Source organism: Rhinatrema bivittatum, chromosome 1 (genome assembly GCF_901001135.1).
Source record: "Rhinatrema bivittatum chromosome 1, aRhiBiv1.1, whole genome shotgun sequence".
NCBI classification, from domain to species: Eukaryota; Metazoa; Chordata; class Amphibia; order Gymnophiona; family Rhinatrematidae; genus Rhinatrema; species Rhinatrema bivittatum.
In genome coordinates this window covers 342,512,355-342,538,885 of record NC_042615.1, presented here as the reverse complement: position 1 = coordinate 342,538,885, position 26,531 = coordinate 342,512,355, and the positions used below count along the sequence as shown (strand labels likewise).

General features: G+C 43.1%; 1 protein-coding gene across 2 annotated transcripts in view; it reads left to right on the top strand.

Annotated features, from left to right (window-relative positions):
- The first annotated feature begins 1,297 nt into the window (after positions 1–1,297).
- The window catches only part of AFF1 (AF4/FMR2 family member 1), a 377,818-nt gene continuing 352,584 nt past the window's right edge, over positions 1,298–26,531 (top strand). Inside the window, exon 1 of one of the 2 annotated variants that reach the window (XM_029599151.1) lies at positions 1,298–1,525. The gene's annotated coding sequence lies outside the window, so the exon portion shown is untranslated. Of the gene's footprint in view, positions 1,526–1,957; positions 2,211–26,531 lie in introns of those variants that run through there. The other variant, XM_029599161.1, reaches the window with a different exon arrangement.

Below are 26,531 nucleotides of genomic sequence, written 5' to 3'. Positions count from 1 at the left end.
TAATGAAAAGGCAGTTTGAAAGGGAAAGGGGGGGAGGGAACTTGCTACTATCCTAGCTTTGACATCAGCTAGACAGCGGGGGAGGGGAAGAACACATTTTGATGAGGAAACGAGTGGGGATCAAGGTAGATACACAAACAATAAACAAAAAAACCTTCTAGTCAAAAGGACTCTCAGCAAGGCTACCTAGACAGGTAAGTAATGAGAGTTTGAGCTGGTGTATCTACATGGGGGGGAGGCAAAAGTTTAATTAGGAGGAAAAAAAAGAAAAAAGACTAGGAAATGAAAGGGCTGTAACTAAGGGAAAAGAGGGGGTGAGAAAGCACTTTCCTTATGGAAAAGCCCTCAGCTGTTACTTCTGTCCCCTCCCAGGCCAAAAAGAGGTCCTTACAGTGGTACCTCCTATCCCTTTCAGCTGAGCTCAAAGGATCCTGGAATAGGCAGCAGCAAGAGCCCGGTGGGGATAGGAGCAGCCAGAGTTTCCTTGCTTGACAGGTGGTGGTGGTGGCGGTGGCCGCAGTATCAGGGAAAGCAGCATGATCTAGGGGGGCTTGCAGTGGCCTAGGAGCTCTGACTCCAAGAGCTGCAGTGGGGCAGGGAGCAGAGTGGCTTTTATTTGCTCTTTTCACTCTAGCCTTACCCCCTCCCACTCTGTTCTCTGCATGACAGGAAGGGAATCCCGACAGAACACTGTAGGGGCTTCTGCTCCAGGATTTGCCCACTCCCCTCCTGCTCCCTGCAGCTGCTTGTCTGAGATCCTAGCATTGATCAACAGAGCAGCGCCTTGTGTGCTCATGCATGTAACCTCTCCTGATGCTGCCACCCCCCCAAATTGCTATACTCTAGGCGATCATCTATGAGCAGATTCTGTGTCTAAAAGTCGGGTTTGGCAGCAAATAGTTTTAATTTTCTGCCACCCACTGCAGTAATATATCAAAGTACCAGGCATTAAAAAACAAAACATCTTTGCTTTGCCGTCATTCGGAGCCAGCTAGGCGCGCTGCTCTGCACGATTCCCATAGAGAGACAGCCAGGGCGTTCTACGTAACTGGCCACGCCCCACCTCCGGGAGGCCACAGGTGGCCATTCTGGCCGGGACTACGGTCCCCTGACGTCACGGAAGCCAACGCTAGGCAGGGGAGAATGGCGATGCCTGCGCCCCTCCCCCCTTCGCACCTGCCGGCCCTCCCCCCCCCCCACGTGACCCGCGCGTGCCGGGTTAGGCGGTGTAGTGGGTGTGTGGGTGGCGCGTGTGCGTCCCGCCCCCTTTCCCTGCTGCTGGAGCTTTCCTAGGCTGCCGCGGGCTGACTTTTGGGGGCGGTGTAGGGAAGAGGGCGGAAGCAGGAGAGATCCTGGACCCAAGATCTGTAAAGCTGGAGAATCAGCGAAAAAAGTCTCCTCCTAAGTTGGGGGGGGGGGGGTCTCCGTCCCCTCACTTTTTTCTTTTGTTTTGTTTAATTTAAACCTCTCCTTTGTTGATGTACTGCGAGACCCAAATGGCAAAGAGTTTCCAGTCTTTGCAGAGGTGAGACAATTCTGAAACTTTCCTTTATCGGGGGGGGGGGGGGGGTGGAACTGTTAGTATATTAGCGTATTTATTTATTTATTTATTTTAAAAGAAAAAGTGCTCGGGGAAGGTGCTGTTTGGTAGAAGCTTGGCAGGGGTGCTTTGCTGCTGGTTCCAGATGTTTTCCTGCTTCCTGCCAGCTGAGGGACAGATTTATACAGCGTGGCCTCTTTTTTTTTTTTTTTTTTTCTGGAGAGCGGAATGCGGGCAGCCTGAGCTGGGGGACGCGCTCCTCTGTCTTGCCTCTTTTATTTTTTCCAGGAAGCATTTCCCTGGTGTTTGACGGCGGAAATCGAGATCGGAGTGAGGCAGAGAGCGATTGAATTGGATCCGTGGTAGGAAAGATGTAATAATGTATGGGGGGGGGGCAGTTTTCTTTTGACACTGTTCGCAGTTGATACTGTTTTACAGACGAGGTAAGGGTTGAAATTTGTTCAGTAGGGGTTGCTGACTTTTTATTTTATTTTTTTTATTTGACACACACCGCTCTGGTGACAGTCCTGCTGCTTCCCCTCGCTCCCACCCTGCCGCATTCTGCCTCTGCTTGGAGGACAGATCGCAGGAAGGCTGTTGACAGAGAGCATGACGGGCTCGGGTCTTCAAGGGTTAACGAGAGTTAGTCCGCTGGGCCGGACTGTAGTCGGTGAGTCAGATTTCCAGCAAGTAAGAGGAAGGGGGGAGGGGAGGGAAGAAAAGTTCACTGCAGTGTGATTTTCCAAGAATAAACAGATCCCTGGCCTAAGATTTATTTTTTTTTTAAATAGTGAACAAAGTGGATTGTGAGGGCTTTGTTGCATAACTCCTTATGTAAGAGAAGGATGAAAGTTTGGTTTTTTTTGAGGAAGCATGAGAGTTAAGAATAAACGTCCTAAGCAGAGCAACAGTATTTTAATTAGTTTAACTTTATAAGAATATTACTTTGGGGTTTTTTTTTATTTATTTTCTCCCCTTAAGGATATGCAGCATTGTAATACTACGCTCTTAAGAAAACGGGAACTGTTCCAACATTTTGATTCCTTTCTCACACCAGGTCTTTACTGTGCCCCCCCCCCTCGCTCCCCCCCCCCCCCCCAACTCACACACATACATAAAGAGAAATATTCGGTTTTCTGTCTTCAGTGGAATTCATTGGTTCACGATTTTTAAAAAATCGGATCCTGTATTAAATCATGCTACTGGTCTGTAATGTCACCAATGGTAGGGCTCCTGTCTACCCTTCTGATCGTAGCTGCTCACTCTCCCTCTTTAATCTTCTGCTTTAATAGGGGCCTTCTTTTCTCCCTTGGCATGAACAGTTTTTTAAAAATCTTATATAAAAACTCCCCTTTATCCCCTACCTTTGATTAATTTCAAGTGGCCCTTCATTAGTCTGGGCTGGCTTTTTTGTTTTGTTTTTTTTTTTTTGGGGGGGGGGAGGGGTTGCACTGTGTGGCATTAATCTGTCATCTCCAGTGTGCTTTGCTTCATTTTCTCTTCCTTCCAAATGTTTTTTAGTTGGCTACTTGCAATGACTGTAAAAAAATTTTGGGATGCATTTGTATAAAAGGTGTTAACATAAAACAAAACTGTACTGTTGGCAGCCACCTGTATGGATTGGACTCTGACTTAAATATTATTTAGAATATAATTTCTAATGCAGCAACTAATCACAGTGCGTGCAAATTGTTGCCTTGCAAAATATTGGTGTACTGGTGGTGGTGGATAGTGGTTTGGTAAGAGAAGGGACTTACCTGTTTAAATTTCCCCAGCTGGGACTATTTTAAATCCAGTAGCAGCAAATCTGGAGTCTCTGGAGATTGGCTGTTGTGAACTCTTCTCACCTGCTTCACTTATTCTTTAGGGGTAACCAATGGCATAGCCAGAGCTGATTTTTTTGGTGGAGTTCAAGGTTAACATGGGTGGGCAGTAGCCATACAAGTCTGAGCCCTACTAGTTGTACTCTTATCCATAAATAATGCCTTAGAGTACACCTGACGAAGAATTTCTAAGTAGGCTACAACAGCTATTATGCATCATAAGTGAAACTTGAAATAATTAATGAAAATAACTTAAAATTTAAAATTATTTAAAAATGCCTTATTAATCTGTATTAATGTTGTTGTAGTTTATCAATAAATAAGAATATCATGTAAAAAGCAAAGAACATAAACATCAGATCCAATTATGTTATAAAACAAATATCAATATATTCTTTAGTGAATCCTCTTTCTAGAAAGGCAGAGATCATAACTACAATAAAATAGCACTAATCATAATCATAAGAACAAGTGCAGAGCAGAACTTGGACAGATCACATTACAACCCAACATGCAAAAGAAAAACAAATTCAAATTCTGGTATCACCTCAGCAAAACAAAATCCTTCCACTGCTAAACACTTTATGAAGTTAACAAAGCCCTGCAAAAAATTAAAAAAAAGACACCTAGAACCTTGCCATTCCATAGAATCACAGCACTAGCTCTCAGGCATCAAATAGCACTCTTATTTATAAAAGGCAGCAATACAAATATTACACCAGACCCCAGAACACTAATACACCGCCTACTGGACAAAGCAAACAAGCTAGACAGGTACAAATCCCTACAGAGAAAATACACACTAGCAGAACACAGATCGACCCTTGTCTAACAGAGAAATAAGAGATTGCAAATTAGAAAACGAAACATGCAGACAAAACCAGACTCTGAACAATGGAACTTTAAAGAAAAAAACAAATACATAAGAAATGCACTTTCCCAAAGATGGCATATTCCAATTGCTAAAAAATAAACATTTTTTACCTGTCTGATCTCTTTCTTTCCACTTCCCTTGTCAGTCTTTTCCTAATTCTTTCTCCAGGGTCACTCTTCTTTCTATTTCTTCTCTCTCCTATATTCTTCCCTTCCTCACTCATACTCTCACATGCTCTCTCTTTCTCACAAACAGGCTCCCACTCTCCTAACAATTCCTAACATTCTCTTTGGTTTTTTTTTGACCGATGGCACACACTGATCAGAGCCTTTCAAAGCATTTTCCACTATGATGCCCAGGTCCTTTTCATGGATGGTAACTCCTAATATGGAATCCAACATCTCTCTCTCTCATATACACAAACACACACACACAGGCTGTCACTCTCACATACTTTCCCTTACACACATATTTTCGCTCTCAGGCCCCCCCATGCTCTCTCACACACACCTACCTATACTCTCGTATACACACACACACGCATGCAAGAAATGAGTCTCACGGTCATTCTCTCACTGCCTACCTTGTTCTTGTTCCTTCTCTCTCACCCCCTTCCCACTCAGTCACTCACCCCCCTCACCCCCTCTCCTTCCTTCTCACTCACCCCTCCTATCTTTAATTCTTTCCCTTCCATCTCACCTCTCACTCCACTTCCCCACCTCATTCACCACTTTTTCTTTTCTCGGTACTCCTCCTTTTTCTTCCCTTTTACCACTTCCCTCTTACTCCTCCTTCCCTTCAATTCTTTCCCTCCTCTGTCACACCTCTTCCATTCCCTAACCTTCCCTCTCCCTTCTCTTCCCTTCCACTTATTTTGCTCAGTTCCCTTTTACCTCCTCTCCCTTCTCAGTAAGAAGGAAGGGAAGCTGAGCAAGTGTGACAGATGGAAAGGTAAGAGACGGGAAGCAGAAGTGAAGGAGTAAGACATTCTCATTCCTTCTCCCTTACCTTTCACAGTCTGCCTCCCTCTCCTCCTGTGATAGTCTTCAGCCTGCTGGAAGTGATATGCTTGCGGGGTCTTTCTTCGTCAGGCCCTCATCCTCTTCAGCCAGTGGGGAGTGGAACCCTCCCGGGCAGGTCTTTAACGTGCTGCCATGGGGCTGCTCATGTGCCTGCGAGGGGGGTGGGGATCCCCGTGGGCAGGTCAGGACTGTGGTGATGGGCAGCTCTGTTTGAGTGGGCCTGAGCCCAAAGCCAGGTCTACCTGTAGCTACGCTTCTGGGGGTGACACATAGTCTGCTTAGTGGTGGCCTCATTCATAGCCTTTGCTCCCTTCTTTGCTTCTGACATGGCTGGTGGTCAGATCCCATCACGGGAGCATAGATGGTGCTCAGGGGAGATGGGCACCATCTGAGGTAAGCCATAGGGACATGCTGGAGTTATCTGCTGAAGAATGCGAACTATACATTGTGTTATTGGGCGGATGGGACACAGGAAGACAGTCTCAAAATCTGAAACCTTGAAGGAAAATTTCATAACCCTCCTCAACGCACCCTCACTCTATACTTTGTGATTTCTCATTCCACATTTTGGTTTTTAAGCTTAATTAGGCTCATGTTTGCTTATCTGCATAAGCATAATTAAAGCGGCAATTCTAGCAGAAATATTTTAGATAATTTGTCTTAAAAAAAAAATAATAGAAACATCATTACAGTTCTTTTTTTTAGTTCTGTGTCATTCTGAGACTCTAAAAGCTTCTTTTGTATAAGCACTTTCTCCATTCTGAATGTAAATAAATCATGGAACTAAGCGGAATATAAATGTTTTGTAAATGAATCAGGAAAATACTGCTGTGCAATATTGTTGGAAACTCATGGAGGCAGTCCTTGATTGTGCATGCACAGTGTGTCTGCTTTACAGACACTTTACAGGCTCAGGTATGGCTGGAATGAAAGTGTCAGGTAGCACGACCTGTAATGGTTAATCTTCCATCAACCTATTTTACAAACAGCTGTTGTATCAGAACTAGCTTGAGGGTACAACACTGAATATAATGTTGCCAAATATTCAAAAAGGATCTTCTATGGGGGGAAAGGAGGAACTATTCGCCCAATTCATTTGCATCAGAAAGTGAAATGGATTCCTCCATTGTCAAAAAGGAAGGCCCACCCTCATGCATCCAGTCAAAATCGTCGTCTTGCCGAAAAGGAATGCTTTTCCCCCCTGAAACATTAAACAATCAAATAAGACAACATTCGCTACATTCAGAACCATTTGACCAAAAGTAGAACTTAGAAAGCCAGTGACCTTCTGTCTAAAAAGTTGACCCCCAAGAAGAGATCCAAAAACATGGGTTAGTGAACCTGGGACTGGGCCTACATTTTCTACACAGATCCCTATCTGGCAATTCTGCTCTATTTGCTCTGATGGGTAAAATGAGCTCTGTGCAAAAACTTGAAAAACATCTCCTGCAAATATGCATTACCTATAAGACCTTTAATGCATTTAAAACAACCCAATAAAACCTTCCGTGAGGGAGCAGACGGAAGATCCCTATCCCAGGAACCAGCTACTTCCATGCAGGGGTTAGACAGATAGTTTGTTTTTTTTAAACCTTATGCAGTTTTAAAATCGAAACTACCTCCATCTCCTCTAGCAATAAAAAGCTTTCAGTATTGTAGAGAAAAGTAGAATTAACATATCTCACTTTTAAGGAATGGACATAATGTTGTAACTGTAGTTGTTACTCAGGGAAACTTGCTCTACCAAATGTCAAAATGACAACCTAACACCATCATTCCCCAGTAAATGTTTAACATGAGCAATCCCTAACCTAGCCCAGACAGAGGAAGATTTTACTTGGTCCCCTGGAAGAAAATCACCGTTTCCCCAAGTAGATAAAAAGCGGGAGACCTCTGAATCACCACCCTTCTCCACAGCGGTTGCTGGACCGGGTATCCCTTGACGCATATTATTCTCATGTAACCTAAAGAAAATGGTGCAGAAATTGCTGATTCCATTTTAAAGCAACATAAACAGAAGTGGAACACAGCCAGTCCCATAAAACCCTAAGCAAGCAAGCCTCATTGTAAAGATCCAGGAGCACCAGACCTACTCATTTCCACTCATGCTTTAACCACTGTATGGGAACTTTTGGTATCAAACCCTTCCATAGAAACTTCAACAGTAGAGTATCCAACAGTTTGAGTTCCCTCTTCAAAAGCTGAATTGGAAGGATTTAAAGAACATAAAACAATATCGGGAATACAACCATGTTAAACAGATGTATCTGACCTCCCAAAGAAAGAGGCAAAATTCACCATGGTTGGAATATTAGGCTTGAGTACTGCAATAAAAGAGACACGTTCACTTTGTAAAGAAGTTGCAAATCTGCAGGGATTTTTATACCTAGATAAATGAGAATTTTGAAAATCAGGCCCCCACCAATTTTGAATAGCTTTAAGAAAGGTCAAAACTTCTACAGTTGGTACAAAATGCCGCAGCCAGAATCCTAACTAACACCAATAGAAGAGACCATATTACCCCCATCTTGAGCAACCTCCACTAGCTACCCATCAAACAGAGAATCCTATATAAAACCTTAACCATCATTCACAAAGCAATTCATAACGTCGCACCTATATCTCTACAAACTCAACTTCGCCCACACTTATCTTCCAGACCCATCAGAAGCGCCTACAAAGGCACATTAGTCGCAGCGCCTGCCAAATCAACACTAAGAAAAAGAGCGCTCTCCACTGCGGGACCACACCAATGGAATGCACTCCCACCAGACCTACGACTCGAACCCAATCTACCAGAGTTCAAAAAAAGGTTAAAAACTTGGCTCTTCAGGCAAGCGTTCCAATTCCCAGAGTGTAACTAGGCACCTACTCCTGACCTTCAGACCCAACCATTGCAGGATGTCACTAACACCTTGACACTTAATTTCATTCCCGTACTTGCTTATTCGGATGTCTATTTAACAGTCTTTATTCACCTTTATATAACCGCTTACTGTAGACCATATACGCTACTAAAGTTGCTTGAAAAAAGGTGAACACACACATACTTTTCAATACACGAATAAGGTTATTTGTTATTTGTTATTTGGTTAAATATTATTATTACTTTCTATGTTCCTTGTAATAATGTTCAATGGTTGATTGTTATTGTTTCAATGTTCTATGTAAAAAAAACCCCGGTCTAACCTCCCAGACCAGGGCAACCTTCTCGTTACATGTAAACCGGATTGATTTGTATTGCATACAGGAATTCCGGTATATAAAAATTAAAAATAAATAAATAAATAAATTTGTCTTTATTAAACTGGAAACCGGAGAATACTCTGAGCTGTTTGGATATCCCTCAGGCCTAGTAGGGAGGTTTGGTTGCATCACAAACAGTAAGTCATTGACAAAGGCTGCTATTTTGAAACAGGAAGAACCTATACCTATACTTTCAACACACTCCTTCCCCATATAGATTTTTATCAAAGAGACTATAGCTAGTAAAACCATATTTCTAAAACTCTTCTGTGAGTAAAAACTGTGCTACTTCTGTTATAGTTGCGCCCTGTGCTTTTAACATTTCCTTCTGCGTTCCTTGGCTGTTTGTTCATGAAATAGTCATGTTATTAAATGCCACCGTGATCGAATGTAGACTTCCAAAAGGATCAGAACAGTCCCAATTTAGCCATTTCCACCATTAGGAATATCAATAAAAGAAAGAAGCTATCAAAATTTTAATCACAAATATCTTCTCAAATACAATTTAATTTTGGGTCAGATGTACCACAGATTTCTCTCCCCCCCCCCCCCCCCCCCCAAATCCATGGGCACAAAACAGGAAAAATCCTTTAGTATATTGACACTTACTATATCGATCTGAGAGGTAGTATTCTCAGCTACAGTGAGGAAGGAGACTACTGTGCAGTAACAGAGTAACACCTAATAGTCACACTTGGGTTGTACATTTAGGGGGTTCAGATGGAGCCATGGTGTGGCCCATTGCCAAACACCTCCAAATAGGGCCACCCTTTTAGGTACTGTGAGCTGGGCAATTGCCCAGGGTGCCATAAGATGATGGAGTGCCTCAGGTGCTGCCAGCATTACCCATAAGGCTGGTCAGCCGGTGGGCAGGTCAGCAATGGCAGTCGTAGATATCCAGTATTTTGAATTGTGAATTTGAATATTATGAACTGCCATGATTGTTGGTGTGTGCAGCCAATACATATTTTTAAATAAATAAGAGGAAGAATTATGTGCCCTGAGCTGCTGCAGCTGTTCAGCAGAAGCTCTGCTTCAGTCAGAAGCCAGGGATTGGCAATCTGCCTTCTGGTTGATTTGTAAACTCATACATGGGGGATTTATTGTGCTCTACTTTTTGATTGGGAGAGGGGGCAGAACCTGTGAGGAGGTCATTAATATGTTTTGGTAGATGCTTCGGTCAGAGAGGGTAGTGATAAGAACAGGCAAGGGGAAAGGATATGGTAAAAGAAAGGGACCAGGTGTGGGGTTAGGTATGGAAACCTGTGTGCTCGCCTATCCAGAAAGATGTCAAGCTGACTTGCCCAGATGAGATGGTATGGCTGTATCAGGCTTCCCCCCAAAAAAAGGAGGCAATGTTAGACTAGCATGCTCCAGCAAGAGTTTCATACATTCTCTGATATAATGGGGGAAGGTGGTAGGTTGCCTAGCGTGGACAGCTATTATGGCTACATTTACCACAGCATATAAAGAATGAGGAGCAGATGGTCAGACTTGTAAAGCTGATAACTGGGAGATATACTCACCACAATGGATGGTGTTATGGGTCAGGAAGGGTGATGACTAGAGGAAGAGCAGCATAGCAACTCATGTTTTTACAGCTGGGAGGTAGCCAGACTAGTGTAGACTGGAGCAACTGGGCAGAATGGGTAAGTCCTTATCTGTCAACATCTGTTACTATGTTATGATGAAATCTCAAAGGGTAATACATATACCTATTTGAAACTGTCTTAAAGTATACAACTTGTAGGCTGTTGTGATGACCAAAATTCTGGGAATAGGCGACACCAACTGTAAATTTTTATTTAACATTTTTTATAGTTCTTCATCTTAAGAGCATAAGAAATTGCCATACTGGGTCAGACCAAGGGTCCATCAAGCCCAGCATCCAGTTCCCAACAGTGGCCAATCCAGGCTACAAATACCTGGCAAGTACCCAAAAACTAAGTATATCCCATGCTACTGATGCTGGTAATAGCAGTGTCTATTTTCTAAGTCAACTTGATTAATGGACTTCTCCTCCAAGAACTTATCCAAAGCTTTTTTAAACCCAGCTACACAAACTGCACTAACAACATCCCCTGGCAACAAATTCCAGAGTTTAATTGTGCGTTGAGTGAAAAAGAATTTTCTCCGATTAGTTTTAAATGTGCCCCATGCTAACTTCATGGAGTGCCCTCTAGTCCTTATATTGTCCGAAAGAGTAAATAGCCGATTCACATTCACCCGTTCTAGACCTCTCATGATTTTAAAGACCTCCATCATATTGCCCCTCAGCCGTCTCTTCTCCACAACCTGGCCTCTGGGCTGGGTCGTGGCATCAGGCCTGGTTCCAGGCTGAGGCCTAGGCATCAGGACCCAGGTCCTGGCGTTAGCTCTGGGTCCAAGTTGACGCCCTGGTGACAGGACCAGCTTCCGGGTTGGGCCAGGATGTCTGGCCTGGATCTGGGCTCTGATCTAGGTCGAGGCTCAGGCATCGGGAATTGGCCTCTGGGCCGAGACCCGGCCACTGGATACCCGATGGACCAGGTAATTACCTATTCGGGTTTTCAGGTATTGGCCCATGCTGTAGGCGAGACCCCATCTTTGGGCCTGGGCCTAGGCTGAGGCACTGGTGTCACATGCGTGTGGGCCGCGGCTGTGCTTTGGGCCTTGGCCTATGCTCTAAACCAGGCCCCAGCCTAGACCTAGGCCAGATGCATTCATTTGAAATGAATGCAATGAAACAAATTGCCCTTTTTCGTCACATTTTTTGAAATTCATTTGAAACAAATGCACATCCCTATTCACCAAACTCACTCAATTCGATTTAGAATGGACGTGGAAAAAATTCTCAGAAAAAGAGTTTGAAAAAGAGAAAAATATGATCACTGCAGCACAACACGACACTTCCTACCTATCTGACAAGCATCTCAAGACCCTAACCAGATATGCTCTTCCTCTCCTCTTGCTAGTAGTCATGCATCAACCTCTCCTTCATTCTTACACACACTACTGGGATCTACACTGCATGCAAACTCTCGCACTCACACTTGATGCTCACACATTACTCAACCTATTTTACAGTACAAAGAGGAAAAGAAGTTATAGAAAATAAAAAAAAACTTTTGTCCCAGGCATTTCTTGGAGTGTGTGTGTGTGTGTTTTAGATAGATTTGACAGTGGCTGTGTCCCAGTGGTTCTTTCACAGGAATCGAGGGAGGAAGAGATGTGGGTCATGTCTCTTCTTCCTTCTGGTTGTTGTTCCTGGAGGTGGAGCATGAGTGTGTCTGAGTGAGGCTGGAAGCAAGAAGAAAGTTGTGATGCCTCATGGACAACATACGTGGAAAGCCTCCAATAGGAGGCATCTCTTCCTGTCCATTACAAACGCTGGTGCGCCTGGACTGAGGACATTGGCTGGTGCCCTTTCGTACAGAATAAAATGAACACTGGTGCTGGCTTCGATCTGAGGGATCGTTCCTAGCCTGTGAACAAAGTGACAAGTTTGAGATGGTTCAGTGACATTGGGGGAGGCCTGACAGTTTTGTGGGGTTTTTTTATTTTTACAACAGGGGGTTTGATTTTTTTTTTTTTGTTTTGCCTTTCAAGCCATTTCATTTTTTTGCTTTTTCTTTTTTTTTTTAAAGAAATGAAACAAAATTTTAGAAAAGAATAGCTAAACAAGCTGAAATGCAATAAATGTCTGTGCACACTCCTGCTGTTTATGTTGGTGTTTGCTGTTTTGCTAGATTTGCTGGATGTTTTGCTGATTTGTGTAATTTTTATTTCTGTTCACTGCTGTGGGTCAGGGCAGCAGGCTAGAAATTTTCTTATAAATAAAAATATCCAACGGGTTAGGAAGTCTGTGAGATTGGGTTGAAGACTTTCTTACTCAAGTACTGCTTTCAGTACAAAAAAACTTTCCTTCTAACAAAGATTTTCTGTCTGACTCCAAGTCTTTGGGAACATCAGTCCAGATTTTTTGGGGGGATATCAGAGGGGCCCTGGAAATCATTCTGCCCCTTCCTACCAAACAAGAACCTCTGCGCCCATCTCATGAAGAATGAGTCGGGGTTACATTAATGTCTCAAAGTATGCAAATGAGGCTGTTTGGAGGTGTGTGTTGCACTTCATTTATGCTGTCCTGGCCTGAGCATGTTCAGTGCATTATCCCTGCCTTTTTCAATAAAGGACTGACATCATCTAAGTGTCTCTCCATGTGGGAAAAAGTATAATCTGGTGCGTTAAATGGTTTTGTTTTGTTTTTTTTGGAAGGATGCTAATATTATATACAACAATCTGATTTTTTTAATGTTATTGTATAAATGATTTTTGTATTAACTTTATCTACAGAGCAATAGCTGTGTTGGTCAGGTGTAGGAAAAATGACAAAAGATGTTCAGTACCTTATAGACTACTGGTTAGTCTATAAGATGCCACCAGCCTCTTGTCATTTTTGTATTCATTTTATATGATCTGTTTTATTGATGCTCCCATTGCTTTTATACATCACTCAGGTTCCAGGTGGGCAATTAAGAAATTTAACTATGCTATTTTATGAAGGGTTGTGTGTTGTGTCTTCCTTTAAAATTTGCCAATTTTCTTGAAAAGCTATTCAAGATCACGGAGAACATCATTACAAACGCAATCAAATGAGTGCAGTGCTGTAACTGGGGCCTGGGAGGGGACACATCTCTCATATCTTACTAGCAAGATGAACATCTTAGTGGCATTTGTCTTGCCTAATTTTTCTTTATTTTTGAACTTTATCTATGTAATCGCTCCTGTTGGAAGACAATTGCAACATGCACTTGCTTCAGTTGGTGCGCATTGTCCTTGGTGTTGTGGCTGGCCTCGTAATGTAATATGGATTGCCTCAATGTCATTTTGGTTGAAGCAGCACTTGTGCCAACAAATGTGTTTCACAAAGATGCATGAAAATCCCAGCTCATGTACTGTGAAGAATTAAATTAATATCTTTAAAAAATGAAATTGATTTCTTCTAGATGGACACTGTTACTCACTTTTTGAAAAGTTTAGAACTGCTGACATATTTACTATAGATGGAGGTCTCCTTTTTGCTCATTGATTTATTATGATGATGCAAATCTTGGTGTTGGTGCATTGTATCTACAGGAGGTCCAGAAAAAGCCAAAAAAAAAGTGTAGAACAATATCAAAATGAGGACTAGCTAAAAAAAAACCAAAACCCAAGCACTTGGACTCTTCAGGTGGGGGGGGGGGGGGAAATAAGACAAAGGGAGATACAAAAAGGCATGAAAACTCTGGAGAAAGTAAATAGGAAATTATTTATGATCAAGGCATGAAATTTTAGGTCTAACTGCACTATTTAAAACAAAAACAACCCCAACCCTATACATTTGCTAGACTTATTCTGGAGATAGGGGAAGGAAATTGTTAGTGTCTGGTACACATGATAGTGCCATAAATTGCTATATAGGCCTATCAAGGTACTGTGAAGCTCTGGAATTTGTTGCCAGAGGATGTGGTTAGTGCAGTTAGTGTAGCTGGGTTCAAAAAAGGTTTGGATAAGTTCTTGGAGGAGAAGTCCATTAATGGCTATTAATCAGTTATACTTAGGGAATAGCCACTGCTATTAATTGCATCAGTAGCATGGGTTCTTCTTAGTGTTTGGGTAATTGCCAGGTACTTGTGGCCTGGTTTTTGGCCTCTGTTGGAAACAGGATGCTGGGCTTGATGGACCCTTGGTCTGTCCCAGCATGGCAATTTCTTATGTTCTTAAGGAGAAGGAAATAGGAAGAGACCTATTTTGGCGATGGCATCTATCTGCACATAAGGTGCATTGACTCAAGTTACAACTTGTGGCATTTTTATGATCCCAGCAAACACTGAGTAATATCCTGCTACTGATCTTTCCTAGACTTTTGCCTCTCCCTTTTCCTGTCCTCCTTTGCCCTCTGTGGCTTCTTTTGAATTGCTTGAGATTTTCTTGTTCTCCTCTTCTTCCCTCTGTACCAGGAGAGAGACCATGAGCAAAAGCGGCGGGGGGTGGAGAGAGCTAGACATCAAGACTAATAAGCTGAGACATCCCTCTTCTAGCAAGTGTGAATACTGCCTCTGTAGCATCCCCAGCCTTGGCTGGACCAGGGAGCAGAAGCCGGCCGGGAATTTAATCTAGGACTTTCTCATGGAAGTGAACTGCAACTGCCTCTAAGGTGGCCTAGGAGTGGTTATCTTTAAAATAAATATAAATAAGTGAAAATCCTTGCACCACCCCCCCCCCCCCCCCCCCCCCCCCGCTGTCTTTGATGTGGGGTTCAGATCTCTAAAGGTTGGTCATTATTGTTGGTCTGAAGTACTCTCACTAAGGATCGTAGCTGTTTGAATTGTTTTCCCTTGTGGCAAAGTTAGACAATCCAATGGACTTCAGCTCCTGTGGTATTGTCTTCCTCAAGGTATCTTAAGCAACTTCCTTGCTGCTTCTGGAATATGGCAAATGCACATAAATTGGTTTGCATGCCAAGGGACTGCTTCACTAGTAGCACTTGCTGAGGTTTCTCATTGCAATATAGAGCATCATAAATCTTCAGTCTTGCAAAATAAACTGCATTCAAAGTTACAATCCATAATTTTTAACTTAGTTTCCTATAGCAAAACTCGCCTTGTAAGAATATTGTTGGCTTAGATTTAGCGCATACCTTTTCATTGGTAGGTCAAGGCGGGTTACATTCAGAGTTAAATGTGGAATAATTACTCTGCATGGTATGAGCTGAAATCTGGTGTTCCTTGGGATTTAGTTTTGTCACCATCCCCATTTAAGATCTACTTATGTCCTTTAGTTACATTTTTGCTGAGTTTCATCTTTTTTGGCCCATCTCACAAAGTCATTGTTTGGACTTGAAAAGAATTAATAGCTGTCTGCAAGACATTAGTAAGTGGTTGTGTACTCAGTTAATTTTGAAGCCATATGGTTTTCTAGGTCTATCTGGCCTAATATTTTTTGATCCAGTGTTTAAATGGGGTTCCCAATCCTTTTAAAGATTCAGTAAGATATTTGGGATTTTAGTTTTGACAAGTTTCATTCTTTAAAAACCCAGATTAAGAATATCATAATGGCAAGGATATTTAAATTGTGATTACTTAGGCACTTTAAATATATTTTATCTTGGAGGGATTTTTGTGTTTTAGTGGAAGCCTTTTTATTAATGTCTCTGGATTATTGTAATTCCCTTTTATGTAGAGCTCCATAAACTATAAATGAAAGCACATGAAGGGGCCTATTTACTAAAGGTTTTCTCCCATTTTGTGTCTATGGGGAAAATGCTTAGTAAAAGACCCCCCCCCCCCCAAGTACTGCAAAATTCAGCCTCTAGATTAGTTCTGGGGGACTCTAGTTGAGAAAATGTTACCGCACTGCTAAAGGAATTATACTGGCTGCCCATCGAACAAAGAATCAGGTTTGTTTGTTTTTGTTTTTTAAAATGGAATCTGTTTTTATTAATTTTTCAAAAGGATCATAAGAACAGCATTGCAAAAGATAACAATTGTAAATCTCCCCTCCCCTCCCCCCCCCTTCCCCTATTGGAAGCTTGAAAAAGCTAAACAAAAGTCAAACATGAATAGCTTTTGACAAGAACAAGGATCACTTCTATAGCTCGTAACAGATAATTACATCTTAGGTTTCCAGATAAGCGACTACCTTAATTCTTTAAGCAAAGAACATACAAAAGGTTTCCAAATGGAGTAGTGTCTTGATCGTTTCTTCTGTGATGACTCCAGTAGCAATTTGGATTCCAGCATGCATGGTTCCCACATAGTACTAGTTCACATGACTCACCAGTTCAAAATCTTAGAATTAGACGTACAGCCACCAAGCAACCCTTTATGAGCAGCAATGTGGAGGATAGTGGAACTGGATCGGCAGCTTCTTTATGGCCAATAAGACAAATTTAAACAAGGACTGAATTTTGTACGGCATACAATGTATGAAAATACATACGTATAAATAAAGGGTGGATAATTTTTAGATTCACTTATTTAGGTTTGTCACCAACTGCGACAACCACAGAGTGATCAAACATCCTTTTAAACATTGTAATCATAGGTCTCATACCACTTCTTAAACACATTATATTTATATTATCATGAGATTATTTAGAAAAATAAAGACACTTATCTCTTTTAAGAATTGTAATCTACAGGCCCAACACTGCTTATGTTTCGGAAGCACTCCTTCCTCAGGGTCCAGAAAAGGGGCACATTAACAAAATCTAAAGTAGAAAAAAAAAAAAAAATGTACCCTAAATATAAAATGGAATACATACGTGTCTTGGTTAGAATAGCCTTAGGACTGGCATCATGTCGTACTATACTTTTAGCGTTTCCAACTAGGATCTGCCATTTTACAAACTCAAACTTATGCAGACTGGACCAAATTTTAACCAATGAACAGGGAAATATTTGAATGAACCAATAAAATAAAGGCTCATTGTGTTAAGTCAAATGACATCCACTCAATGTTTTTATTCATTCAGGATGGGAAACTTGATGATGATTTATAAATCCTCTTTGTTCCTTTTAATTTAAAAGGGTTTGAATGTCTCCACCTCCTATCGGAAATGACTGCAACATCTAAAATGGTCCAGCAAAGATGATGCTCAAATTTGTGATTGTTTTTGTAAACAGTGTTTAACAATCTGTGCATCTAACTCTTTGGTATGTAATCGGCTTTGATGTTCCCTTGGTTGAACTCTTACTGATTTTGAAGTGCATCCCACATTTAGTTGGGGACATGTGCATTGTAACAAATATACCACATTTTGAAAACTACAATCAGTGGTAGTAAAAGTTTTGTAGATCTTCTTAGTAATAGGATGTTGCCACATGTCCCCTTCGATTGTGTTGATGCACATATCACTTGTAGTGCATGATTGGTGTCCCAAATAGCCAGATGTGTCCACTGTATTTATGGACGATGGAAGAGCCGCTCAAATAACATGATCTCTTATCCTTTGGACATTTCTGAAAGGATATTAAAGGCTCTTCTGAAAAAACAGAATGCCACTGTCGAATACTTTGAACGATCAAAGAGGCTTTGTCAGAATGTTGCAAAATGCAAATATTTTGGATTGAAGAATGTTTAGCCTGGTATTCCAATAACGATGAACGGGGAGAATATAACGCTCTCTTATAGGCGGCACGTACTACAGAGAAGGGGTAGCCCCATTCAAATAATCATGTTGCCAAAATGCATGCCTGCTACTTAAATTCTGTAACAGAAGAGCGCACACTATGAATCAAAAAAAAATTGGCTAATTGGGAGCCATCTTTAAAGGCTCGTGGGTAGAAACTATTATTCACCTAGGGCCGGATTTTAAAAGCCCTGTGCGCGTAAATCCGTAAATTCGGGCACTACCCTTCGGGTTAGCCACAGCACCCTGGACGTTCACCAAGATCATAGTGGTGGTGGTGGCAACACTGAGGAAGGAAGGAGTCTTCTTACATCCTTACCTAGAAGACTGGCTGATCAGGGTAAAATCCCCAGAGGAAAGCCGCCAAGCAACCAACAGAGTCAAAACTCTACTGGAGAGCCTAGGTTGGGTGGTAAACACAAACAAAAGTTGTCTACAGCCCTCACAGTCTCTAGAATACCTAGGAGTCTGATTCGACACCAAAGAAGACAAGGTCAGCCTGATTCCCATAAGGAGATCAAAACTGTGGAACTGATTACAAATCCTACTGAGCGAACCTCATCCCACAGCATGGGATTACCTGCAAGTCCTCAGTCTGATGGCATCCACACTGGAAATAGTGCCATGGGCGCGAGCTCACATGAGACCCCTGCAGTACTCACTTCTATCACGATGGAGTCCATGGTCTCAGAATTACGCCGTACGTCTATCACTCCCAGGCAGAGTCAGGACCCAGCTACGGTGGTGGCTGCAAGCCAACCACCTGATCCGGGGAATAAGGCTATCCTTCCCAACCTGGACCCTGCTCACCACAGATGCCAGCCTATGAGGATTGGGAGCACACTGCGAGGAGTTAATTGCCCAAGGGCAGTGGAACGCAGAAGAGGCGGGATGAAACATCAACCGCCTAGAAGCGCGGGCAGTCAGACTAGCTTGTCTACAATTCGCTCGCAGACTCCGAGACAAAGCGGTCAGAGTAATATTGGACAACGCCACAACAGTGGCCTACATCAACTGGCAGGGGGGAACCAGAACCAACAGGTGTTTCTGGAAATAGACCCCCTAATGGCGTGGGCGGAAATAAACCTCCAGGAGATCTCGGCTGTCCATATCGCCAGGAAAGACAACATCACGGCAGACTACTTCAGCAGGGAAAGTCTAGACCCAGGAGAATGGAAGCTGTCATCCACAGCGTTCCAACGATAGTGAACCGGTGGGGGACACCGGACATGGACCTTCTGGCAAACCGGTCCAACGCCCAAGTACCCAGGTACTTCAGTCGCAGGCGGGAACCTCAGTCCCAGGGGATCGATGCCCTGGTATAGACCTGGTCCAATGAAACAAACCGGAAGGTGGTCCCACGTAGCCAAGGCGAAAAAACAAAGGGGACTACCTTACACCGTGGAAAGACTTTTATTAGAAAAGCCCGACTCAAAATACAAGCTGAGTTTCGCCAAAAGGCTGCATCAGGGGCTTTATGCTGTAATCGTATACTCACAGCTACATATATCAGTATATCAATCTGAACATTAGCTGTTGCAGTAAAGCTAAAAAATAAAGCTTTGTCAGTCAATAGAACATCTCGCAAAACTGGCACTGCAACTAAGTCGCAAAACTGGCACTGCAACTAACTAACTTAGTTGCAGTGCCAGTTTTGCGAGATGTTCTATTGACTGACAAAGCTTTATTTTTTAGCTTTACTGCAACAGCTAATGTTCAGATTGATATACTGATATATGTAGCTGTGAGTATACGATTACAGCATAAAGCCCCTGATGCAGCCTTTTGGCGAAACTCAGCTTGTATTTTGAGTCTGGCTTTTCTAATAAAAGTCTTTCCACGGTGTAAGGTAGTCCCCTTTGTTTTTTCACCTTGGCTACGTGGGACCACCTTCCGGTTTGTTTCATTGGACCAGGTCTATACCAGGGCATCGATCCCCTGGGACTGAGGTTCCCGCCTGCGACTGAAGTACCTGGGTACTTGGGCGTTGGACCGGTTTGCCAGAAGGTCCATGTCCGGTGTCCCCCACCGGTTCACTATCGTTGGAACGCTGTGGATGACAGCTTCCATTCTCCTGGGTCTAGACTTTCCCTGCTGAAGTAGTCTGCCGTGATGTTGTCTTTCCTGGCGATATGGACAGCCGAGATCTCCTGGAGGTTTATTTCCGCCCACGCCATTAGGGGGTCTATTTCCAGAAACACCTGTTGGTTCTGGTTCCCCCCTGCCCTGTGAGTATACGATTACAGCATAAAGCCCCTGATGCAGCCTTTTGGCGAAACTCAGCTTGTATTTTGAGTCGGGCTTTTCTAATAAAAGTCTTTCCACGGTGTAAGGTAGTCCCCTTTGTTTTTTCGCCCTGGTATAGACCTGGCCACAGGTGACCCTATTATATGCATTCCCGCCGTGGCCTCTATTGGGCGCAATCATCCAAAAGATGCAGCTACACAGGGGACTAGTTCTTCTGGTGGCTCCGGACTGGCCAAGAAGACCGTGGTAAGCAGACATGAGAAGACTACTGGCAGGGAAACTCCTACCACTGCCTCCACACAGAGACCTGCTACAACAAGGACCGATCCTCCACGAGGATCCAGCTCAATTCTCTCTTACGGCCTGGCCCTTGAGAGGGCTCACCTGAGAGAGAGCGGATACTCGGGGGCTGTAATCGACACTCTCTACTCCGAGCACGCAAGTTCTCCACATCCCTAACGTACATAAGGATTTGGAGAGTATTTGAAGCCTGGTGCAAAGGCCACAACATCAAGCCACGCTCAAGTAAAATTCCTAGAATTCTTACAGAACGGCCTACAGAAAGGGCTGTCCCTCAACTCCATCAAGGTACAGGTGGCTGCATTGGCATGCTACGGCCCCAAGAGCGAGAGCGACAGCATGGCTTCTCACCCGGACGTGTCACGCTTCCTGAAAGGAGTCAAGCACATACGCCCACCACTAAAGTGGCTGGTACCTCTTTGGAATCTCAACCTGGTCCTGGATTTTCTAGCAGGAACCTCTTTCAGGCCCCTCCGAGGGCTGTCCCTTCACCTGTTAACGTTAAAGACAACATTCCTGCTGGCGGTTTGTTCAGCCCGCCACATTTCAGAACTACAAGCACTGTCCTGCTGTGAACCGTTCCTCAGGTTCACTCTGGGGGGCCATACAGCTTCGCATGGTCTCTTCGTTCCTTCCCAAAGTGGTATCACACTTCCACTTAACCAAACCATCTTGCTACCATCACCGGATGACTTGAAGAATCCAGAAGAAGCTCAAAGTCTGTCACCTCAACATCGGCAGACTTCTATCCAGATACCTGGAAATCTTGGAAACCGTACGAAAAATGGACCACCTTTTCGTCCTACAGAGCAGGAAGAGACAAGGGGAAGCAGCCTCACGGGCAACCATAACTCGCTGGATCTAGGAGGTTATCAAGGCGGCCTATGTAGAAGCAGGCAAACCACCGCCTCTACAGGTCAAGGCCCATTCTACCAGAGCCCAAGCAGTATCCTGGGCAGAAACCAGAATGCTCTCACCCGCTGAGATTTGCAAGGCGGCGACATGGTCCTCCCTCCTCACCTTCTCCAGATTTTACTGCCTGGATGTTCAGGCTCGGGAGGACACGGCATTTGCAAGGGCAGTACTAAGTGGGTCACGGGCAGCCTCCCACCCGGTTCGGGAGTAGCTTTTATACATCCCATTGGTCCTGAGTCCATCTGCTACACGCTAGGAAATGGAGAAATTACTTACCTGAATTTCATTTTCCTTAGTGTGGACAGATGGACTCAGCATCCCACCCTTGGCTGCCGTTACACATGGAATTCGAATGATCAAGGGTAAGCCATGTTTTCAGTCACTTAGGATTACCACCCTGCCGGGTGTCGACGCTTTCCGGTTGAGTACACTGGCGGTCTCCAGCTATAGTCAATTCAACCAGTTCGTTAATCAAATTAACCAAGTTATGAAGTTTTAACCAAGTTAATCAAATTAGTCAGTGACACATATATCCACAATGCTTTTCGAGGAGAATACTGAAGAGCTACACTTCCTGCAGGGGTATATGTACTAGGGACTGACGTCAGATTGAAATCTGATCCGTCTCCAACTGCTATCAGGAGTACACTATACCCATTGGTCCTGAGTCCATCTGTCTACACTAAGGAAAACGAAATTATCAGGTAAGTAATTTCTCCAGTACTCACCTGCCTGTATAACTTTGCTGTAGAAAAGTTACTATCCAAGCTGTCACCTTTTTATACCAATGTCGTGCAATTTTGCAACAATAATTCATGATCTAGCTTATTAGATATGGCAGATAGGTCTTGTATTACCCAATAGCTTTGTCAGGGGCAGCAAGGATTGAACCTGCAGCTCCAGGTGTTCAAAGCTAGAAGATCTTGAAGCAGAGCTACAAAGGCTGCTGGATCTCCAGGGAATAGTTGTCTATTTATCCTTTGTTAGAGTGAGCTGGTCATGCCTCTGCAGGCTCCCACTGGACCAGTATTGAGTGTGTTCTAAATTGAGGTTGAATATAAGGAGCCCTAGCCTGATGTTACTGGTCCAGAGTTTGCTCTGGGGAAACTGCTGTTCATCCGTCCTGATTCCTATCTCTGACTTGGTTCTTGTTCTGCTATTGATACCCATTTCCTGTCTGATAAGCCCTGGTGGCCCCCTGCACCCATAGTTGACTGCTATAGGCTGAACATCACCTGCTCCGCCTTCAGTGATACCTTGCCACTCCTGAACGTGCCTTGTGTCCCGGCATGGTACCTTCCCAGTCTTTACAGAGTAAGTCTGTAACAGTTTGGACCAGCCAAAAGCAAAGGTAAAGTTTTAAGGCTGAGCAGTCTGAGAATCCAAGATATCAAAAGACATGACAAGAGGGTTTCAAGAATTAGATGCCCAGCTCCCTGCCTTTTCAGCAAGTGGTCCTGCCCAGTTTTTTAAGAACCATATATGCTTCTTCCTCAAAAGATGAACAGTTTGAGGAAGGAGTATTGTGTTTTCTTTTTGGTGGCCATGGGACTATGCGAGAACACGATCTGTAAGATACTTTCCTGGCCTCGCCAGAGTGAGTCCATGACAGGCTCTCTCTTCCTTTTATCTACAGATTTCTACAGCTTACCTAAAAAAAAAAAAAAAAAAAGAAAAAAGACAAATTTGGACATGGGACGGTACTGTTCCAACAATTTAGACTTGATTGAACTCTTTTTCAAAACTGCCTTCAATACCACCTCTGACCAATGAAGGCCTCCTGCCTTGAACCAGTGATGAATTAATAAAATAGACCAATACATGGTACCAATATACTTTCCAGTGCCTTCATATATTTTAAAGGGTGTGGATCAAGGCAACAATCAGTGTCTACAACATTATTCAAAGTTTCTCTATTTCTACTTATTACCCTTCTAAAAGACTTGAACACCTTTCCACACAGGCCAATGACTCCACTAGCTTTAGTTTCTGGCTCTATGTCCTTTATCCACAGCTCTTTCCTCCTTGATCCACCAACCTTGGCTTTCTTGTTTAATCAGGTTAGAGCTCGCCACTCCCGGCGTACTGCCTCTGTAAAGGTCCATCATTATCAATTGCTTCTCATAATGAGAAAATCTTATCTTCAAAAAATTGAGCATATTGTTCTATAAGTAACCATACCCTTTCACCTCCATAATTTTGCAGTGGGGGACCTGTGAAATCTTGAACTATTCTAAATAGCTTATTAGGTCAATTTTTGGGCTATGTTCAGCTGATTAGTGGGGGGGGGGGGGGGGGGAAACCACCTTCCTTTTCTCTGCTATCATCTGCTTATACTGCTTTCTTCGTATGTGACAAAGATGTGAACTCACCAGGGATCTGACATTTGCCCACTTCATTCTGCATGCCATATCTATTGTTTCAGTAACTACAATTCAACATGGAACCAAGGGGATGTCTTATTTTGATTTATCCAATGAGTTTTAGCAGGTGCCCAAGACTCAAAAGCAGTCTGTAAGGAACTTTTTCCATGTTTCTAAAATCTGATCCATTGTTTTCCCCCTTATACTGTAAAGGTGGTGTCTCCACTATCACAATCAAGTCCTCCATATGTAAAATTCCCACATTACTCATCTTGTTCTAGAACAAGGGATTATGACATGAGAATGAAAGAGGGTAGACTCGGGAGAAATGCCAGGAAATATTTTTTCATGAAGAGGGTAAAGATTGTATGCAGTACCTCTTGGAGCAAATGGCAGAAGCTAAAATTGAAAAGACTGAGAGCATGTTACAATCTGTGATATTGGATTTCAAGAAAAATATTTAAACAAAAAAAGAGAGAGAAATGTTTGCAGCTCTTTGGCTGTGCCATTATAACAATAAAGTAATTCAGCCTTAAGTGATCTGTGAGTATTGTTTGAGCTTATATAAGGGGTTTTTCTGGTTTTGTGTTTATGTAAGAACCCCATTTCCTGATCTGGGCTGCTGCTTCCCAGAATTCAGATGCTAGTGATGCTTTTCTAAAGGAAACCCAGTTTCCTTATTGCATGTGGCAGCTTCCTGGAGCTTTATAATATAAAAAGGAAGGAGGATGCCAACTCCATTTCTGCAAGCCTGTCTGCAAGGGGCAATGAAAGCTCGAAGTTGGAGTCTTGTCTTTTTCATTTTAATGTCCTTTCGGAGGAGATGGGGAAGATGAAAACAGTCAAAGAATTAAAAAGGGCATGGGATAAACACTGCGGATCCCTAAAGGCTAGAGGATGGAAATGAAGGAGAGTGCACGGGAGTAACTTGCTGGTGTGGCTGTCACTACCCTTTAACCAGTAAGCCTTGATGAAACAGCAACATTGCTCTCCGCTTCAGATAAAGGGAATTGGATTCAGACAACAGCCAATGAGGCCCCTGACTCTTACAGTCTGGGGATCTAATAAACATGGGGATGACTTGCACGAGTGGCAGTTTCTATCCTTAACATAAGGCATGGGATTACTGACTTTAACCAATAAGCCTTGAGTCCCGTGATGCAATCGTAACTTCACTCTGCGCTTTGAGGGTGGGGGTGGAAAGAGGTATTGGATTCAGACAACAACCAACGTGGTGGGCCCTGACTTTTGCAGTCCGGGGTACTGATACACAGACATAAACGGAAAAACACAGGACTGCTCCTACAGCCAAGTCCATAAGCAGAGCAAGTCAAGCAACACTGTCTAAATGTCCAAGAAGCTCATCACCCAGTAAAAGAGAAACATGGGGGGGGTAACCTGCACAGCATGGCAAATACTACCATAAGAAGTTTGCTGGGCAGACAGGATGGACCATTTTGATCCTTTTTCTGCCATCATTACTATGTGGCTATGTTACTATGTATAATTTTGATATAACTATAATCAAGAGCCTGGAACTGAGAAGGGATGCCAAATTGTTTGGTTTTTTTTTTAACCTAGTCACTTATCTAAAACGTTTGTGTTCAATACGCATAAAAAAGTCAAATTTGTGTTTCCTTTAGTGCCCAGCATATTGAACAAAAACGTTTTAGATAAGTGACTAGGTTAAAAAAAAAACAATTTGGCACTCTATCTCAGTGCCAGGCTCTTGATTATTGTTATATCAAAATTCAGCTTTTATATATTACTCAAAAAAAATGGAAGGTACACGAGAGCCCTGCTGTCCTTCTCTGAATCTCTGATCTTATGCTTATTTTACCAGCAGAGAGTAGGACTATATATTTTCCAGTAGAAAGGAAATATATTTTGGCAAATGTAAAATTGCTGTTTAGGCTGTTCAGGAAGCCATGCTGGCTGCCCTGTGGTATCAAAATATTTACATGTGCCTGTCTTAAAGAGTAAGCATATTATGAATTCTGATGATTGGAAGGAAAATGTGCGGTTAAATTTTATGGGTCATGTTCTAGTACCTAATCAGTATATTATTCTGACAGTTAACATGTAATGAGATTTTTCTATAGGCGCAGAGTGCAGGGAAGTCCTTTTTTTTTTTTTTTTTTAATAAGGCTCACTGTATGTTGCTAAAATTGAAGGGCAGCATTTCTCATCTGTGTGGCAAGGCAGGGAAAACTCAGTGCGTCCGCAGTGGGAGCGGAAGAGCGTGCAGCCCACTTAGGTCCATGGCTCCTGCTTTCATGGGATTCCGTGACCAGGGCTGCCAATCTGGCCCTTGCTTAGGGGTTGCCTAATCCCAGAGGAGTTTTGGATCAGGTTGTAGCAGTGGCTACCAAGGCGTGAAGATCTAGCCTGCTTCCCTGTCTTGAATTCCCTTCTGGTTGGGGTCGGCAGGAGAAGGTAAGCGGTGGTGCATCAAGCCAGGTCTTCCTCTTCCATCCAGACCTAAAGTCATGCTTTGAACCACATGGCATTTCAGTTTCCTCTGTGCTTTAAAGCACAATGCTCTCTCCCATAGGAAGAGGATGTGACTTGAGGCACCACCATTCCCTTCTCTAATAGATTTCTCTCTTTTTTTTTATTTTCTCTCGTTTCCTCCTTCAATCACACTTTCCTGCCCTCATCTCTGAAATCCCCTCTGCCTTGATTTCAGATCCCTCTTTTCTTTCTCTCTCATATATATCTTGGATACCTTCTCCTCCTTTCTCTCCTGCCTCAGTTCCAGATTCCGCCTTCCTGCTTCCATATCTGCCCTCCGTTTATTCCGCCCCAATCCATGCTCATTATTGCAATCCCTCTCCTCCCTTCCCTGTATCGATTTATGAAGGTTCTCTTTTCTCCCACAAAGAATACAATCATCCAGAGACACACACAGGTTGTGAAACTACTTTATTTTTATTCACTAAAATAACATACATTTTTATTTAATATGTAAAATTTAGCAAATTTGCTGAAGGATTTTCTATCTCATTACTAAATCTACCCTTAAGCTGCTGCAAGAATTTGGAGACTGC